Genomic DNA, 19,840 nt, shown 5'->3' with positions numbered 1-19,840 from the left:
CAAAATTCACGGAAATGCACACTTAAAACAAGTGCATTTTACAAGCGCCTGGTTTGCTCAGTCGATTAAGCATCTGACTCTTGATTTAGGCTAAGGTCATGATCTTACATTTCATGAGATCAAGACCCACATTGGGCTCTGCACTGACAGCACAGAGCCTGCTTGGGATTCTCTCTCTACCTCTCTCTTAGCTCCTCCCCTGGGCGCACACACATTCCGTATCTCTCAAAAAATAAAAAGATAAACAGTAAAAAGAAAACAAGTGCATTTTATTGGTATCTTGTACCTCAATAAGTTAAAAAAAAATGGTAAAATTAGATGCCATTACCATCATCTTCAGTACATACAAGCTGTAGAACCCTTAAACCATTAATTCTCAATGTTCTAATCGCACAAACCAGGAGGATATACCACTCCCACCAGTTCACTATGGCATCACTCCTCAAGGTAGGGATAGTACATTAGGAATTTACCAAGTTTTCTAGGTATTGGTTGTGTTCCTCCCTGTTAGCCCTCTTAAGATCACGTGTACTAAACTACATAAAACTACGTGTATACTGTTATTCTGTTATTTTTTAATAGAAATACTGAGGGCCTAGTGTTTGAACATTCTTATATTCACTATCTTCATTATTTCACTTGTTCCAGACCATTTTTGGGCCCAATGTGGGACCTGCACTCACCACCCTGAGATCAAGAGTGGGACACTTAACTAAGTCACCTAGGTATCCCTGTTCCAGACCCTTTTGAAGGGCAGAAATCATTATACCTGCTTTGCCTATGAAGAAACTTCGTTTCAAATCAATTATGCAACTTGCTTAAGATTACAAAGGTGGTAAGTGTCAGAGCCAGCACACAAACCATGTCTTAGAACTCCAGGGCTAGAGTTCTTCTTAATACTTCAAAAAAGAACATTATCTTTACAGATAAAATTTTATGACTGCTAGGATTTGTTTCAAAACACTCTAGAGGAAAAAAGTATTAAGGAAGGAAAAAAGGAAACAAAATGGGCAAAATGTTGATCACTCTGAAGGGATATGAGCATATTAAATTATACTGTATTATTCTCTATTTTCATATATATTAGAAAATTTTCGTAATCAAAAGCTTTTTAATTTTTTTTGTTTTTAATGTTCCTTTTTGAGCGAGACAGAAAGACAGCATGAGCAGGCAAGGGGTAGAGAGAGAGGGAGACACAGAATCCAAAGCAGGCTCCAGGCCCTGAGCAGTCAGCATCAAGCCTGATGCAGGGCCCAAACCCACGAACTGCAAGATCATGACCTGAGCTGAAGTTGGACGCTTAACCGACTGAGCCACTCAAACACCCCATCAGAAGCTTTTTAAAAATAAAAAGCTTCGGGGCGCCTGGGTGGCGCAGTCGGTTAAGCGTCCGACTTCAGCCAGGTCACGATCTCGCGGTCCGTGAGTTCGAGCCCCACGTCGGGCTCTGGGCTGATGGCTCAGAGCCTGGAGCCTGTTTCCGATTCTGTGTCTTCCTCTCTCTCTGCCCCTCCCCCGTTCATGCTCTGTCTCTCTCTGTCCCAAAAATAAATAAACGTTGAAAAAAAAAAAAAGAAAAAAAAATAAAATAAAATAAAAAGCTTCCACAAACAAAGCATTTAAATCCTTAAAATTTTTTATAAATAGTTTTTTAAAATCTTCGTAGCTAAACTAGAGATCTACTTGAAGAACTACTTTCGCAATGACTACAAATACAAATGACTTTAGGATAAAAAGTTTAAGAGTAAGGGGTGCCTGGGTGACTCAGTTGGTTGAGTGTCTGACTTCGTCTCAGGTCATGATCTCACGATTTTGTGGGTTCAAGCCCCGTGTCGGGCTCTGTGCTGACAGCATGGAGCCCTCTTGGGATTCTTCCTCCCTCTCTCTCTCTGCCCCTCCACTGCTCACGCTGACTCTGTCTCTCTCAAAAATAAATAGACTTAAAAAAAAGAAAAAAAAATGTCTTAGTAGGCATGAATGAAAAACAAAATTTACATAATAAAGAGTTTAGTATATTTCAGAATACATTCTAAGTTAGAAACGAAACAAAAAATTCCAGTTCCAGGGAAGACGGAATAAACATACTCCATGGAGGCTCCTGTCTCTCCCTCTGACCATAACTATAAATCCTGGATAAAATGCATGCCACAGCTACCCAAGGATGCTAAAAAGTAAATGACAGCAAGCAGATTCCAGAAAGAAGAGAATCTGAGGTTCCATCAAAATGGAAGAGGTTATCATTCTTCCTCCAGTACTGCCCAGCCTGGACCCAATGACAGCCCCAAACCCAAAAGTGCTCAGGGAGTACAGACAAGGAGCTCTAAGAAAAACCCTCTGTCTCTGATCCAGGAAGCAGGAAAAGAAGGACAATGGGAGAAATTCTCTCTTTTGGCTTTCTATATTTTCCTTCCCTCCACCACTGCCTCTAGGCAACACTGCAATGGCAGTGGCTGTGCCATAACAGCAATGGCAGTAATAGGCAGCCATATAAAAATTAGGGAAGGGGAATTCTCTCTGACCAGAGGAGCTGTGATCCTAAGAGCATGGAGTAAGTCACTCTCTATTCTCCCACTGCATGATAAAAGACTGAATTCACCAAGAAAATACAACAATCCTAACTGCAAATGTATGTAACAATATAGTTTAAAAAATACATGAGGCAAAAACTGACAGTTATCAAAGGAAAAATAAACAAACCCCCCGACTACAGAGACTTAAACATGCCACCTAAGTAAATGATAAAACTATGGAGTATCAGCACAGATATAAAAGACCTGAATGCCATCTTCAATTGACTGGATCTAACCAACATTTACGGAACACCTCAACCAACAACAGAATTACATTCTTCTCAATTGCATACAGAACATACACAAAATGGGCCATGTCCTGGTCATTTTTTTAAAAAGTTAATAGGGGCGCCTGGGTGGCTCAGTCGGTTAAGCGTCCGACGTCAGCTCAGGTCATGATCTCACGGTCCGTGGGTTCGAGCCCCGCGTCGGGCTCTGGGCTGATGGCTCAGAGCCTGGGGCCTGCTTCAGATTCTGTGTCTCCCTCTCTCTCTGACCCTCCCCTGTTCATGCTCTGTCTCTCTCTGTCTCAAAAAAAAATAAACGTTAAAAAAATTTTTTTTTTTAAATTAAAAGTTAATAAATTAAATTAATGGAAATCATATAAAATAAAGTACAGTCTCTGGCCATAACAGAATTAAAACTAGAAATCAGTAACAGAAAGCTAACGGGAAAACTTGCGATGGCCCTGGAAATTAAACAATACATTCCCAAATAATCCATGGGTGAAGAGGAAATATCAAGGGAATTTAGCAAATATATGAAACTGAACAAAAACATAAACCCATTTATTAAAATCTGTAGTACAACTAAAGTAGTGCTTAATGGGAAATGTACAGCATTAAATGTTTGTGTAAGAACAGAAGAAACATCTCAATCTAAGGTTCTATTTAAGAAACTAGAAAAAGAGAAATATAAATCCAAGTAGGAAAAAGCAAATAATGACAAATAGAAATCAATGAAATTAAAAAACAGAAGGAAAAAAACAGAAAAAGGTCAAGTCAATGAAATCAAAAGCCAGTTCTTTGAGAAGACCAATAAAATTGATAAACCTCTGGCTAGATGATAAAGAGAAAGAACACAAATCACTAGTTATCAGTAATGAAAGGGACTATTATCACAAACACTAAAAGGATAATTAGGTGATACTATGAACAATTCAATGAATATCACAACTGGACATCCATATGCCAAAAAACTGAACCTCTACCTAAATCTCACTGTTTATACAAAGATTAACTCAAAATGAAGCACAGACCTAGATGTAAAACACACAACTATAAAACCATTAGAAGATGATGGAGAAAACCTTCTTGACTGGGATTAGGCAAAGAGTTCTTGGACATTACATCAAAGGCATACCCATAAGAGACAAATGTTAAAACTGGATTTCATAAAAATTATAAACTTTTGCACTATGAAAAACACTTAAGAAAATGAAAAGACAAGTTACAGAGTGAGATACCTGCAAATCATATATCTGACAAGGACTTGTAACTAGACTATAAAAAGGAATTCTCAAAACATAGCACTTAAACGCAGTTTTTAAAATTGGACATTAATTTTGAGAATCTTGAATTCAGAAAACTGCAAAGTCTTTAATCAAAAAAAAAAAGAAAAAAAAAAGTTTAACAGTTCAGGGCCCATTAGACTACAGAGTAAATAGTACCATAAATGATATCAACATAAGCATCATTTATATCTATTTCAAAGGGGGAAAGGAGAACAAAAACTACAGAATTAGAAGTTACCGTCATGCATGCATTATCCAATTCAATTAGTCATACTATCCCATAGATGACCTAAGTAACAGGGAAACATGTTATACCAAAAAGTGCCAATCACTCATTCAACAAATATTTGCTGAGCCTTCTCTATGTCAGGCATTGCAAAAGGTGCTGACGACTGCCAACGTTGTAATCTCTACCCTTAAGAACTCAAAAGTCTAGTGAAGAAAACAGATTTTTACAATTCCAGCCATATAAAATAACAGCAAAAACTACTGACCAATGACAGAACAGAAAATTGTATTTAGGGTAAGCTAAACTGTTTCACAGCCAAACTAATTCAATATACTTAGAAATTTTTTCTTTTCCAAAATTAAGTGCTTTCTGCATCAGCTCAACAACTCCTAAATCCCATGTAGAAAGAGATCTGTAGCACAGTACCAACCCACAATTTGTTTTCCAAAGCTATTAAGAGCAAAACTTAGAATTTTCTGAATTTTAAAAAGTAATACAGTGCATATCTTTTATGTCATAACTCACCTACCATGACTGGAGCAACAGTTTCATTACCAAACAATATTTCTGAAATAACATATGAATATTCACACCAAATGAGAAAAATAAACTACTACAGTGTCATGTCTGGTCAAATCAGATTTTAAGACCAAAAGAATTATGAAGAACTCCCGGGCATTTTTGTTTGTTTTTAATTTCAGAAACCGAGATAGAGGACTGTGCAGCCTTACCCTTATCCAATGATCCTAAGCACTGTTAAAAATGATGACCCTGGGGCGCCTGGGTGGCTCAGTCAGTTAAGCGGCCGATTTTGGCTCAGGTCATGATCTCACGGTCCGTGAGTTCGAGCCCCGCATTGGGTTCTGTGCTGACAGCTCAGAGCCTGGAGCCTGTTTCAGATTCTGTGTCTCCCTCTCTCTGACCCTCCCCTGTTCATGCTGTCTCTCCCTGTCTCAAAAATAAATAAAATGTTAAAAAAATAAAATAAAAATGATGACCCTGAAGTGTCTACCACTTATCAGCTATGTGTCCGTGAGCAAATGACAACATCCCAGAGCTTCAATTTCCTCATCTGTAAAATAGGAAGAGTACCTACCTCAAAGGATTGCTACAAGAATTAAAAGAGAATACATGTAAACTTCTTGCGCATTGCCACACACATTGTATCCAATAAATAAATGTTGGCCATAATGGTTGCCTACATAAACTATCCATAATAAATTAATTTTGAGCAAAAATAAGTTGCAGAATAACACAGTACTAATATTCATAAAGGTTTAAAATGTGTAAAAGAACCTATTCTTTAGAGATACAAAAATGCAGTAAGAGAGTAAGAATATGCACAAAATGAACATGTGAAACATGCATAAAGATCAACACTGTGGTACATCTGGGAGGGAGGGGAATATGATGACGATCAGAGTAACACACAGAAGGCTTCAGCTATACTGGTGATGCTTTATTTCCAAGACTAGATAGTGGATAATTGAGTACTTATTATTATTCTTCATATATTTTATGTCTGAAATGTTTCATATTAAAAACTGAATTCAAATATATCTAATCCATGTAGCGAATGTTGTAGAATATGTAACCTGGAAAACACAACCTACTTGCTCTTATTACAATGTTGAGGATTTCCTTATTTTAAGAGTTTTTACTTGCCTTTCAAAATACTCGAAAACCACAAGATTCCTTAAAATACAGTAACTTAAACATTATTGCTAACAATAACAAATTATCCTTTTTTAAAAAATAAAGTATGAATATGATTATAGTGATGACTTAGCTAAACATAGCTGAGAATCTGAAACCTATTTTTATAACGTCATGCAGCAGTATAGAGAGCATCACATCAACATATGAAAACATCCACTTTACTCTATTTGCAGGTTCTGATTTACAAATTAGAAAACTGAAAGGGAAACAGAGGAGGGTGGAGACCAGGGGAGAGAAGCTGTTTTAGGGAAGAAGACGGACAGTCAACAAAATGTCATCTTACAGTAAGGGAAGAAACAGCAGCAGCAGCAAAGCAAAAAAATAAAACCTATATAGAGCAGAAACAAGTATCCAAACAGCATAGTAGCAAGATTAATAAATTCTACAGATTTGCTATATAACATTGCGCCTACAGTTAACAATACTGTATTGTGCAACTGAAAATTTCAAGACAGATCTGCTTGTACTCTTTCCACAATTCTAAAAAGTTTGTGCCCTTTACATAATGGATTTTTTAAAGTTTTTTTTTTTTTTAAGCTTATTCATTTATTTTGAGAGACAGTAACAGCGAGGGGTGGGGGTGCTGAAAGCGAGCATTCCAAGCAGGTTCCAGCACTGTCAGTGCAGAGCCAGACACAGGGCTCAAACTCATGAACCCTGAGATCAGAACACGAGGGGAAGTCAGACACTTAACCAGCTGAGCCAACCAGGTGCCCCTACATCAGATTGTTGCCCTGTAAAAAATTTTAAGTGATTAATCAAAAAGAAACAGATCAGGAGTGCCCGGGTGGCTCAGTCGGTTAGGCGTCCGACTTAGGCTCAGGTCATGTTCTCACAGTTAGTGGTTCAAGCCCCACGTCGGGCTCCGTGCTGACAGCTCAGAGCCTAGAGGCTGTTTCGGATTCTGTGTCTCCCTCTCTCTGGCCCTCCCCCGCTCACGCTCTCACTCTCTCTCTCAAAAATAAACAAACATTAAAAATAAATGAATGAATAGAAACAGATCAAATCGCTGGTAAATCTCTGCCTTTGAGTTCTATAGTAATTACCTTAATTTATAATTTTTTACAAATCGAAAATTAAAATACTTACCTTAACATAGTTTATTTTTTTTAATGTTTATTTATTTTTGAGAGAGAGAGAAAGAGACACGCAGAGTACGAGTGGGGGAGGGGCAGAGAGAGAAGGAGACACAGAATTCAAACCAAGCTCCAGGCTGTCAGCACAGAGCCAGATGTGGGGCTTGAACTCACGAACCATGAGATCATGTACCAAGCCAACGTTAGATGCTTAACCGACTGAGCCACAGAGGCGCCCCTAAAATACTTATCTTAAATATACACACACACACACACACACACACACACACACACACAGAGCACAGTAATCTGAGCCTATTTAGTGTACTAGCAAAAAGCATTAAACTCTCCCCTAAAGTCTTAAAAGTATTAAATTACAAAGAGTACCATAATTATTTTACAAGACCCTGATTTATCAATAAATGGTTCAATAACATAACATTTAACATTTAATGCAGAGATGGAAAAACCTGGATATAAAATTGTATCCTAACATCTAATTCTATACAGTAAATATGTGCATTAGGACTTTTATATACATTACATATAATTCATAATCCAATCCATAATACATTTATAATCCCATTATAGACATTAAATATTGTGTATACCTCAATAAAGTCAGTTTCTTTTTCTTAGAGTGGTTGTAGGAAATATAAAGGTTTTTTTTTTTTTTTAAAGTTTATTTATTTTTGAGAGAGTGCATGAGCAGGGGAGGGGCAGAGAGAGAGAGAGAGAGCGAATCCCAAGCTCACCAACCAAGAGATCATGACCTGAGCCAAAACCAAGAGTCACTCAACTGAATGAGCCACCCAGGCGCCCTATAAAGTTGTGTTTTAAGACTAAGATGACAATTGAGTGAATAAAATAATAAAACTGTACCTGAGGAGTAACAATTTCTAAAATATAGAGTTCAGATACTATGTGCTCCTATTAATTTAACTACTTGACCCTTAAAAAGCTGAGAAAGATATGTCAAAGTCTACCACTATAATTGTGTTTATATCCATTTCTCCTTTTATATTATTTACATTTAGTATTTCAATGGTTTTATTTAATGCCTAAGTGTCCATATGTTTGACATTTACATGGCTTGTACATTTTATAAAAATAAGATGTCCCTTTTGTTCTCAAATACTCATTAGGACAAGGATGTTTTTAGGACACAGAAAAATTAAAAGTCTGACTTGTTAAGATAAACAGATTGTAGATAAATGTATTTCATTAATGGTTTTTTAATACATACTGTTGAAAAATAACAAAAAGTGTGAAATTCATTTTTTAAGTTTCTACCCATAATGTAAACAAAGTGAGGTTTTGGAGCTTAAATTAATTACTTTATATACCCAAAGAGCAACCAAAATTATGAATGCTTACTATAGGAAAGAAACAGAAAAAACAATGACTGCATATGTTCCAATTCTCCTAAAATTTATACCAAAATGGAGAAAACGGTTATTTTCCAAAATCTCCACAAACCTCTTTAGTTGATAAAGATTTTCATCCTACTGCAATACCAACTCCAGGCCATGATTACTTTTTCTTTGAAAAGCCTATTTTTCCCAGTCAAATATAAGCTCCTAAAGACCAGATCTTGTTGATATTATTTATCCTTGTATTCCCGTTACCGAAGAGTAGGAACTTGACAAATACTGCATTTAACTAAATTCTAAATGCTAGAAGCATCTTAGATAAAGAAAATGCATTTGTCCTTTCCAAAGCACACAAAGTAAAGAATGTGCACCAGCTACTTACCAACAGCAATGGGATAGGCACCAGGACTCAACCCAGTCCTCTATTCTACCCAGCTGAGTTAACTAAGCTGAACTCCCACTGTTTCTGAACTCCCACTACCTAGCTGTGAACTCTGAATCACCACCAGCCAACAGTTAAGAATATATAACCAAAAAGCTGGGGTTACTGCTGCTACATTGTCCTTCTTTCCCTAAACCTGAACCTATGTGAGCTCTAACCTAAAAAGAAATCTTAAATTAAAAGCAATTGTTCAATATTAAAATTACCTCCTTTTCTATCCAACACAAAAACTGTACTTGAAGTCTTTCTTGCTAAACAATGAGGAAAGATACAAGAAATTAGATTTCAATTAACTTTGCCAGTGATTACCCTGTAACATCCGCTTTCTGAGTTCTTAAGTATGGCTAAGAACACTCCAGGGACTTAAGTTAATACGAGGCAAAACCCTCCAAAACAAGTTACTGTGCTTTCTGTCCTGCATTCTCCATATGGCCTATATTTTTATATTTTTATATATTTTTATATGCTCCACACAGAAGCCCTATTTCAGATTTTTATTGCATATGAATATCTGAATTGCTTTAGTGCATTTACAACTTGCAAAACACTATGACCAAAGTAGTAAGAAAGCTTTCACCAAATTGATCAACAGTATTAATCTTTGATCACACTTTTACTTTCCGATATATCTTACAGATACCAGCTGTCATTCATCTGACTTAACTAGGTTCTTTTCACCATCTTTGTGTTTTTGTGGTTTTCTTTCTTTTGAGTATTAGGCGACAGGGAAGGGGAGGCAGTGCAAGTCTATTTCCACAGTATGAAGAAATGTGCTCATAGAAGGGAAATGTTCTACAGTGTGAAGAAAAGGGAAGAGAAGTGTTAGTACATCACTGTTTGAATAAGGGAGATTAAATCTGGGAGTAAGTATTTTGGTCACTACAGATGTAAACACCATTGTGGGACAGGGATAGTTCTTTCATCAGGTTTCACCATGGCCTAGAATGATGAAACGTTCAAGACCATTCAACTTTATACACTCTGGCTTCAGGCTCATAATGCAACTTTGTGATTCTTAATCTTTTCAAATACCTTGTCTCCCAAATTCCTTCAAGGGTGCCCTGGAAAGTAGACACAAAATCCAGAAGAAAGCCCAGCCCCTTGTGAATTACAACATTGTTATTCTAATTCACACATCACTGAGTTTGATTAGGCTAAATCATCCCTAGATGAAATACTAAAATGGACTTTCTCGATCTTCCAGGCTAAGGGAATGCTGTGAAATGTGTGACCACATCAAGATACCACCACACCCTGTCTAGGCAGCCAGCTGGCATTCCTCTAAGAAGTCTTAAGTTCTATTCTCCCTAAAATGCCACAATAATTACAGCCATCCCCTTTAATTATTCATAACCAAAATTCACTGAAAATGAGAATTTAAAAACAGATGTATATAAATGCAAATATGCCTACTGAACAATTCAATTGCATTAAGATGCATGAAAATAAAGGCCAAATAAATGATAATAAACACAATCAATATCTAATTTGACACCGATAAAATAAAAAGCAAATTTTTACTCTCTCAACCTACTATTAGCAAAAGTGTCCCAAGGAGCCCACACTTATCAAAAATTGTCACAAAATTCTCAGAACAAAAATCTTGGTTTTTTAAAAGATATGCCCCAGGGCACCTGGATGGCTCAGTCACAGTTAAGCCTTTGACTATGGCTCAGGTCACAATCTTTGTGGGATTGAGCCCCATGTTGGGCTCCATGGTGACAGTGCTGAGCCTACTTGGGATTCTCTCTCTCTGTCCCTTCCCCTGCTCACATGCACGCGCTGTCTCTCAAAATAAAAAAACTTTAAAAAAATAAATAATAAAAGATATGCCCCAAAGGATATAACGTATGTTAAGGAAGGTAGATTTTCTGTGCCATGTAGAAATATAGATGCCTTTCAGGGGCGCCTGGGTGGCGCAGTCGGTTAAGCGTCCGACTTCAGCCAGGTCACGATCTCGCGGTCCGGGAGTTCGAGCCCCGCGTCAGGCTCTGGGCTGATGGCTCAGAGCGTGGAGCCTGTTTCTGATTCTGTGTCCCCCTCTCTCTCTGCCCCTCCCCCGTTCGTGTTCTGTCTCTCTCTGTCCCAAAAATAAATAAACGTTGAAAAAAAAATTAAAAAAAAAAAAAAAAAGAAAAAAAAAAAGAAATATAGATGCCTTTTTAACTTCTGTACATTTTCTGCTGTATTTTAAATGAACATATATTACTTGAGCAATCAATTGTGCTTTGAAAAATCAAAGTACTAAAAATCATAATGGATTAGTAAAGCAAAACTGTAAACTTTCAAAATAACAAGATAACATTCGTCCTGAAAAGACAAAGTCACATTTATCTAAAGGTCTTTTCTGCAGGATGACATTAGAAAGTTTACTAGAAAATTACTAGAAAATGATTTCACACTAAGATAACAAAGCTTCCCTAGCATATTCTTCATAAATTCAAAGTTCTGTTCATTCTGGATACCAAGAAAGGGGGGGATAGGGATCTGGTCCACAGGAAATTAAAGGTCCATTTTTAACCCATGTTGCTGACATTAGTTAGAAATAGAGGGGGAAAGTCCCATTGACGATAGTGTCAAAAACTATAAAATATCTAGGAAAAAATTTAGCAAGAAAGGCATAAGAACTACATGAAGAAGACTATTAAATCTATGAAACCTTTACTGAAGGACCTAAAACTGAAACAGGATCTAAACAAATGGAAAGTCACAAGGAAAAATTATCATAATTAAAAATGTCAGGCCTCTCAAAATTAATATATGAATAATGCGATTCTGAACAGTAGACTTTTTTGAGGTTTTGTGAACCCGAAGAATTATTTTTAATCAATAGATAAGAATAAATGTTCAAGAATAATCAAGAAAATAAAAAAGTACAGTGATAAATGCTTTTCTTTAAAAAAAAAAGTTTTGGGGCGCCTGGGTGGCGCAGTCGGTTAAGCGTCCGACTTCAGTCAGGTCACGATCTCGCGGTCTGTGAGTTCGAGCCCCGCGTCAGGCTCTGGGCTGATGGCTCAGAGCCTGGAGCCTGTTTCCGATTCTGTGTCTCCCTCTCTCTCTGCCCCTCCCCCGTTCATGCTCTGTCTCTCTCTGTCCCAAAAATAAACGTTGAAAAAAAAAAAAAGTTTATTTATTTATTTTGAAAAAGAAAAAGTGAACACAGGCACGCAAGCAGAGGAGGAGTAGAGAGAGAGAGAATCCCAAACAGGATCCACACTGTCAGCACAGAGCCCGACACAGGGCTCAAACTCACCAACTGTGAGATCATGACTTGAGCCAACACCAAGAGTCAGATGCTTAACTGACTGAGTCACCCAAGAATCCCAGAGAGGGGCTTTTGTTTTTTTAATTTTTTTTAACGTGTATTTATTTTTGTCAGAGAGACAGAGCATGAGCGGGGAAGAGGCAGAGAGAGAGGGAGACACAGAATCTGAAGCAGGCTCCAGGCTCTGAGCTGTCAGCACAGAGCCTGACCTGGGGCTCAAACTCACAGACCGTGAGATCACGACCTGAGCTGAAGCTGGACGCTCAACCGACTGAGCCACCCAGGCACCCCTAGAGAGGAGCTTTTCTTAACAGTGTATCTTTTTACAAATATATTATACTCAAAAAAGTAAAATAAAAAGAAAAGTAAAGAGAAAAAAAGAACCAAAAGTGGAGTAAACATACATGGAAACTTGTAAGATAGCATTTAATTCATTGGGGAAGGGATGGTTTATTTAGTCCTCATGTAGTTGTCTCTCTATATAAAGGAAAATCATATGACTCCCTGCTTCATATAAATGTTAATTCCAGATGAATAAATACATGTATTATACAACAAAGAATTAATATACCATAAGGTGTTCCTAGAAGATGAGAAAAAACAAAAGTAAACCAAGAAAATGCACAGAAAAGTAAGCGAAAAAGGAACCAAAGACATGAAAATTCTAAATAAAGGAAATCCAGATAGAAAAAAAAAAAAAAAAAAGCAGAGGCTAGCTCAAATTATGGCCAGGAAAATTAAAATTAAGACAAACTGAGAGAGTAGTCATCATCTGGCAGACCAGTAAAAATTATTTACATCTAATGATGTGATAACATAGAAAGCCCACGGCTAGTGGAGGTAGAACTTATGACAACTTACTTAGAAAATAATCTGGCAATAAAAACATTTAAAGTATATTTCCTTTAACCCAGAAATCCTACCTCGGAGACTCTAGTCTGTAGAACTAAAAGTGGCAATAAATAAGGTGACATGTACAAGGATTTTATTGTATCACTGTTTGTGTTAAAAAAAATCTAGAAACAACTTAAATATCCGTAATAAAATAGCCAAATAAGTTATGTATGGTACACATTCATACTATGAGACATAATAGGGACATTTAAAAAAACAAGATCAAATTATATTTACTGACCAGGATGTATTAAGAAAAGCTTGTTACAGAGTGATGTAAAATATGATCTCCCTTTTATAAATACAAAGAATCCATATAGAAGTGCACATTTATGTTAGTATACACTGCACTTGACCAAGCATGGAGGGAAATAATGAAGTATACCCATAACCTGGTTAAATGGCTGGGGACAAACACTGAAGAGAACGAATGAAATGATAACTTTAAATATGTTTTTAGATTTTTTTTCATAATGGACACCTATTATTTTATAAATTAAAAAGATTAAAAAAAAAAAACCTTAGCATTATAAAAGTATACTATCCAAACAAGAGGGGAAAGACAAGAAATCACTGAACTGTATCAACACATTTCCATTTGGGGAGTAAAGCCTGAAATGCTCAACTTACTATTAGTTTCATTAGTATAATGCATTACCATATTAAGAACTCAAAAGAAAGAAGATGGCGGGAAGTGTAGATTTCTTTGCTGCCACTTGAAACTTTTGCAGAAGAAAGCTCCTGGATGCCTCTGTCCATTAAACATCTGACTCTCAATTTTAAGTCAGATCAAGATCTCAGGTCATGGGGTGCCTGGGTGGCTCAGTTGGTTAAGCATTCGACTTCAGCTCAGGTCATGATCTCACAGTTTGTGGGTTGAAGCCCTGTGTCCGGCTCTGTGCTCACGACTCAGAGCCTGATGCCTGCTTCGGATTCTGTGTCTCACTCTCTGCCCCTTCCCCGCTCATGCTCTTTCTCTCTCAAAAATAAACATTAAAAATTTTTAAAAACAAACACAAGATCTCAGGTCATGAGATCAAGCCTCACGTTGGCTCCATGCTGGGCTTGGAGCCTGCTTAAGACTCTTTCACTCTGCCTCTACCCAACTAGCGCTATGCTCTCTCTCAAAAAAGAATCAGACTAAATCACAAAGAGAAAAAAGCAAGGTCAACTTCAGAATTAAACATGTAAACGCTATTTTCCAGGGTACAGATACAAGGTTTTATATAGGTTTTTGCTTTTTTGTTTGTTTTTCTTTTAGAGAGAGAGCGAGCACGTGAGCAGGGAAGGGGCAGAGGGAGAGAGAATCTTAATTAAGCAGGTTCCATGCTCAGTGCAGAGCCAGGCTCAGGGCTCAATCCCACAACCCTGGGATCACGACCTGAGCCGAAAGAGTCCTACAAGAGTAGTCCTACAAGAGCCCTACACTCAACCTTTTGAGCCACCCAGGCATCCCTATGTTTTCTAAACCTAAAAGTAAACTTCACTGACATCAATTCTGTAAGTCACAAGTAAATGACCTGTAGTAGCTTCTCATAATTCAGGGCTCTGTTTTTGGCTCTGGCATTAACCAATCACCATATATTTGAGTACCCAAACAATTTTTCCATATTATTTTCATCCATAGCATCTATTCCACAAAGTAGCTACTAAGTGCCAGGCACTGTGCTATGTACTATGGATGTCATAAATTATATAGTTCTTGTCCTCTGAAAGCTCAAGAACAGGTAGACAATTCAAGTACTTTAAAGAAAGCACTATACTATACCCCTTTGCCAGGGGGCTGAGAGGAAAGAACAGGTTTACTAGGTGGAAGGGAGAAAAGAAAAACATTCCAGGTATAGGCATAACAAGTACAAAGAGAATGAAAATGAAAGAACGTGAGTATTCAAAAACAGTAAAAAGTTCAGTGTGTGTAGGGGTGCCTGGCTAGCTCAGTCCATAGAACACACAACTCTTGATCTTGGGGTCATTGAGTTCAATCAAGCCTCACATTGCATGTAAAGTTTACTTTTTAAAAAATTTTAAATAAAGTCCAATGTGTGTAAATAAAATGACACAACCAAATGCTAGTAAATGCTTCCTCATTCTACTTTCCTAAATAATCAACACTATTTATTAAGCTTTCATCATGGAATGTTTCTAAAGAAAATATAAAGCCCAACTTTCAGTAGTAGAGACAAACACACATTTAAAAAACATCACACATATTGAGTACTATCAGAAAAAGAAATTCTTGGGGTGCCTGGGTGGCTCAGTCGGTTGAGCGTCCGACTTTGGCTCAGGTCATGATCTCACAGTTTGTGGGTTCGAGCCCCACATCAGTCTCTGTGCTGACTGCTTGTTCAGAGCTTGGAGCCTGCTTCAGATTCTCTGTCTCCTCCTCTCTCTGTCCCTCCCCCACTCACACTTTGTCTCACTCTGTTTCTCAAAAATAAATAAATGTAAAAAAATAAAAAGAAAAAGAAAAATACTAGGCAACAGAAATTAAAAAAAAAAACAAAAGAAAAAAGAAAAAGAAACTCTTCTCCCAACAGCTTACTGTCAATAAATCATACCTAAAATCTCGTACCTACCAAGATACAGGCTACGTAAGTATTTTCAGTTAGTTTCCCCATTCACCTGAAACCAGTATTTTCACCGTATTTTAAAAGGTTTCAAAAATTTCAAAAAGTGGGAAGAAAACCAAATCTTCTGTGCACACTTTAGAAAGGGATTTAAAAAAATTAACTTCCCTTCCTTTTCTTCAGCTTAAAACGGAATAATTTCCCAATCGTGAGAATTAGTAATGAGCTTCACTAAATTGAGCTGTAAAAACACTAATGGAATTTTGAGTTGTACCACTATATGATCATTTACTAAAGTTAGATCCTTTAACCCAGTAGTGTACATCATCTATTCTAAATCAGTCTCATTTTTAACCCGAAGTTTTGTAAGGAGAGGAGTGCAAATATTTTACAGTTCCAAGGATCTAAGTTCATGTCTTTCTCATATTTGCTCTTCACAAAAATCATTAACATTAATCTCAAAATCAAATAAGCTGAAAAGCCTAGAATGCTCAGTAAAACACATTACAATCAGCTACAAGAAAGCTACAGTGAGCAAAGCACCTGCCTATCAAGGTTACACTGTGACTTATTGCAGTGTAACAGAGAAAGGAGGTAAAAACTACTTGCCTTTAAGATGTCTTTCATTATTTATAAAGTACAAAGGTCACATGTTTTCTTTCTCTTTTAAAATACTTTTTTTTTGCTTTGAAGACTATTTTACACTGACAACATTTATAACATCAATTTTCTCCAATTGTCTAAGTAAACAAAAAATGCAAAACCTCCAAGTACCTAATGAAAAAGCACTTCTCATTTCCATCATATTACCTTAAATCTTGCCCTTATACAAAAGTGTTAGTTAAAGCTGACTCAACAACTTTGGCCAAGAGCAAGGTTGTGTTGTTGTTCTTTACTTCCGGACCCTTCAAACTTTGACAAGAGATTGGTTTTCTAGCAGCCAAAATACATGCCAAATTAACTGTTTTGTGTTACTCCTTCAAAGAAGAAGAAAAAAAAAAAACACCTTCCATGTATTTTAAAGGTAGAAATGAGTGCCTTCACGGATATAAAATTTTCTACACAAAAAAGCAAATGAAAAAATCCTAATGCTTTTTGACAAAGATACAATTTTCAAAACCTGTAAGCCAAGATATATAAGAGCTTAGACATACCCATATGTTCTCTTAATTTTAAAATTAATTGTTACTTTAAATCTTATCCTGCATGAAAGAAATTGGATAAAACAAAGGGATGCAAGAATGCCAAAATTAAGAACTAAAAACAATTCATAAAGCTGAAAATGAATGAATTTTAACCAACAAAAATAGCTAAACAAGTAGTTGCAGTTTACAGAAAAGGTAATAGTTTTAGATTCTCTGAAACTAAATCTAAGTAAGAGTTTTAAAGTTTTGCTATCAATTAAGTCCTGCTTTATACATAAAACTTTTTAATCCTCATCAAATGCAAATAAAGAGATTAAGCATTTTGAAAATCTGTTTTGGTATGTAGTTTTCTAATTCAATTTTTTTAATTAAAAATAATCTTTTGGAAAATACTCATTCAACTTTTTCAATATGTATAGAGTTTTTATAAATCACACAAAAAAAATTGCACTTTTGTTTTTGTACATCACTGATTTCAAGACTACTTTTAAAATAAAGAGAGAGTGAAATATCACCAAGATATTTCTGACAATTTTTGTACGTTACAGTTTCACTCTAAAATTTACTCTCAAGGGGTGCCTGGCTGGCTCAGTCAATAGAACATTCAACTCTTGATGGCAAGGTCATGAGTTTGTTTAAGTCCCAAATTGGGTGTAGAGTGTACTAAAAAATAAATAAAATTCTCTCAAATCTAGAACTGATAAGAGTGAAACAGATCAAAGAACAAGCAACTGTACCCAAAAGAAAATGAACTGAAGTTCCCTAAACAATAATGTTAATTTCAAGTATGATCCCACAACCTTAGACAAAGTAGACATTCCAGTATGTAATCAATCAACAGTGCACTAAACAGCACTTTGCTTAGAATTTGTAAGGCAAAAAGACACTCCAATTGAATGCAAACCACCCAAGAATGAATGACGTTTGACTACCAATACATCATACCACAAAATGAACGGAGTTAAGTAACACCTATTCGATAGCTCTTCTAATAACTTTGTTTTAAAAAGGTAAGTCAGAAATGGAGTATTTCAGTAACTACAAAGGAGTACTTAGTAAATGAAAAAGCATTCCCTAGATTTCAGGGGGTTGACAGTTCCTTTAAACCAAAAGAGAAACTCCCTATCTTGACAGTAAATACACAAATACTAACATTTTTTAAGTCTCCTTAAAATAAATAACAAGAACACTATTTACAATGAAAACAGTCAATCTTCTATGGAGACATCATATGACCAGTACAGGAATTTATCTACCTGATAAGAATAATGCACTTAGACACGGATTAGAAGTATTAAAAGATTTGATCCAAGTTCAAGTTACAATTTTATTTCACTTTTCTCTTCATCCCTCTGCAATGAGTCCATCAAGTTACAAATTTAAGTTTCAGCAGTCACTAGGCTGTAATCACAAATTATTTCTCTTTCACAGATTAAAAAATCCAAGCTGAGATGAAATAGAGGCGATTCAATCACACTAGCCTAACCTGAAATGTAGGAAGTAATCAGTAAATTACTGTGAAATGCTTTGTATTCAAACATGATTTTTTGCAAACATACTTTAATAACAGCATGAAGGTAATGAGATTACGGATACCTGGAAAATCTGTATTTTTAAGCCAAAAGTTAACGTGTATAGTCTGACAAGTATTACGGGAACGGTGGAAATGAATATTTAAAATTCAACTACCCCAGAAAATTCTAACACATGAAGTCAATCTCCGTATTTTTTAGAATCAGGTAACAAGTATCATTACCGTACAAAACACCTGCAAGTTAAGATCACTAACTCCTTCACTCGCTCCTCTCTTCTGTTAACTAATCCTTTCAGTCGCCAAAAAAGTTACTTCCCTTTCTACCTACGTCAAATTAAGATCCTTCTCAGGCAATTTCCATGCCCAGGGTTAAATATCACCAATACAAATACATAAGTTGTCAATAAGCACCAAATAACTAAGTGTTCAGCACACGAAAGGAATTCACCAATGAAAAAACATGACACCTTCCTCCCTACCCTCCCCCCCAAAAAGCCATTTCATTAGCTTCACAAACATTTACTGCTGAAGTATACTCTGAGCGAGTGGTTCGATGGGTCTCCTTCACCAAACCCTAACTAGGAAACATAACCAATCGTCCGGACTCTTTCAGACAGTCAAGATGATTCGGAGAATTATTAGAAACTGACGTCCGCAGGATCAGGAGTTTGAGAGAAAGGTAAGCAGTGTACTCGCAGGTGAGTTGGGGGGGAGGGAGGAAACCCTGAAAATCGGAAACGAAGTTGGTCGGAAGGTTAGAGAGAGGCGAGGCCGATGTCCGGTTCGGAAAGGACGCCACTGCAGGGCAGACAGCGATTAATTAAGCATTTGGAAGAGCTAAAGAGAGTTCTACGAAAGACCTGACCCGAGTACAAGATACAAGAACGCTGATATACCGCTCAAAGAAGACACGCGGGGGTGGGGCCCGCCCCGCTAACCCTGCTCCCTGAATGAACCCTCAAAAGAGAATCGAAGCCCGAGAAAGTCAATGGGTCCAAAGGAGGCCCGCACCGGCCGGACAACGCCACAGCACAGAACGCAGAAGCGTGCAGAGCCTCCTGGTCTGAGGCCTCGGGTCGGCCCTCAAGAAAGTCGGAGCAGCCCCTGGGGCTCCGGGCCCCTCCTGGGCCAGCCTCTGTCCTCTCTTCTCACCCCCAAAAGCCTAGAACCGGACTCATGAGATTGACAGGAAGCTTCCGGCCGAGCGCTCCCGGCAGGCGCGGGGCAAAAGGAGCAATATGTCCTTAGCGCCGCGAGTGACACTCACCGGCCCGAAACCTCGAATGAAACCAGCAGCTCCGGGGGCGGCGGCAGCAGTGGCAGCAGGAACCGAACATCCAAAATGGCGGCTCCCTCGGCCTCACCACCGCTACTGCAGGCGGAAGGATCCTTTTAGGAAGGAGGGAGTTTTTAACCAACTTCAAATACTATCGCAAAAACTTTGGCCTCTATCTCCCTCTCCTAGTCGATCCCGTCTTCCCTAGACGTAACTTTTTGTGCCTCCGCTCTCGTA

At 37.3% G+C, this 19,840-nt stretch overlaps 1 protein-coding gene across 2 annotated transcripts in view; it reads right to left on the bottom strand.

Moving 5' to 3' along the window:
* Window positions 1-19,702, bottom strand: part of AP1G1 (adaptor related protein complex 1 subunit gamma 1) — a 79,609-nt gene extending 59,907 nt beyond the window's left edge. For both annotated transcript variants that reach the window (XM_045443375.1, XM_045443376.1), the window contains exon 1: window positions 19,595-19,702. The gene's annotated coding sequence lies outside the window, so the exon portion shown is untranslated. The remainder of the gene's footprint in view (window positions 1-19,594) is intronic.
* Between the last annotated feature and the right edge of the window lie 138 nt (window positions 19,703-19,840).

The sequence above is a fragment of the Leopardus geoffroyi genome, chromosome E2 (assembly GCF_018350155.1).
Source record: "Leopardus geoffroyi isolate Oge1 chromosome E2, O.geoffroyi_Oge1_pat1.0, whole genome shotgun sequence".
NCBI classification, from domain to species: Eukaryota; Metazoa; Chordata; class Mammalia; order Carnivora; family Felidae; genus Leopardus; species Leopardus geoffroyi.
The sequence above is the reverse complement of the archived record's forward strand: the minus strand, read 5'-3'. Positions and strand labels throughout refer to the sequence as shown.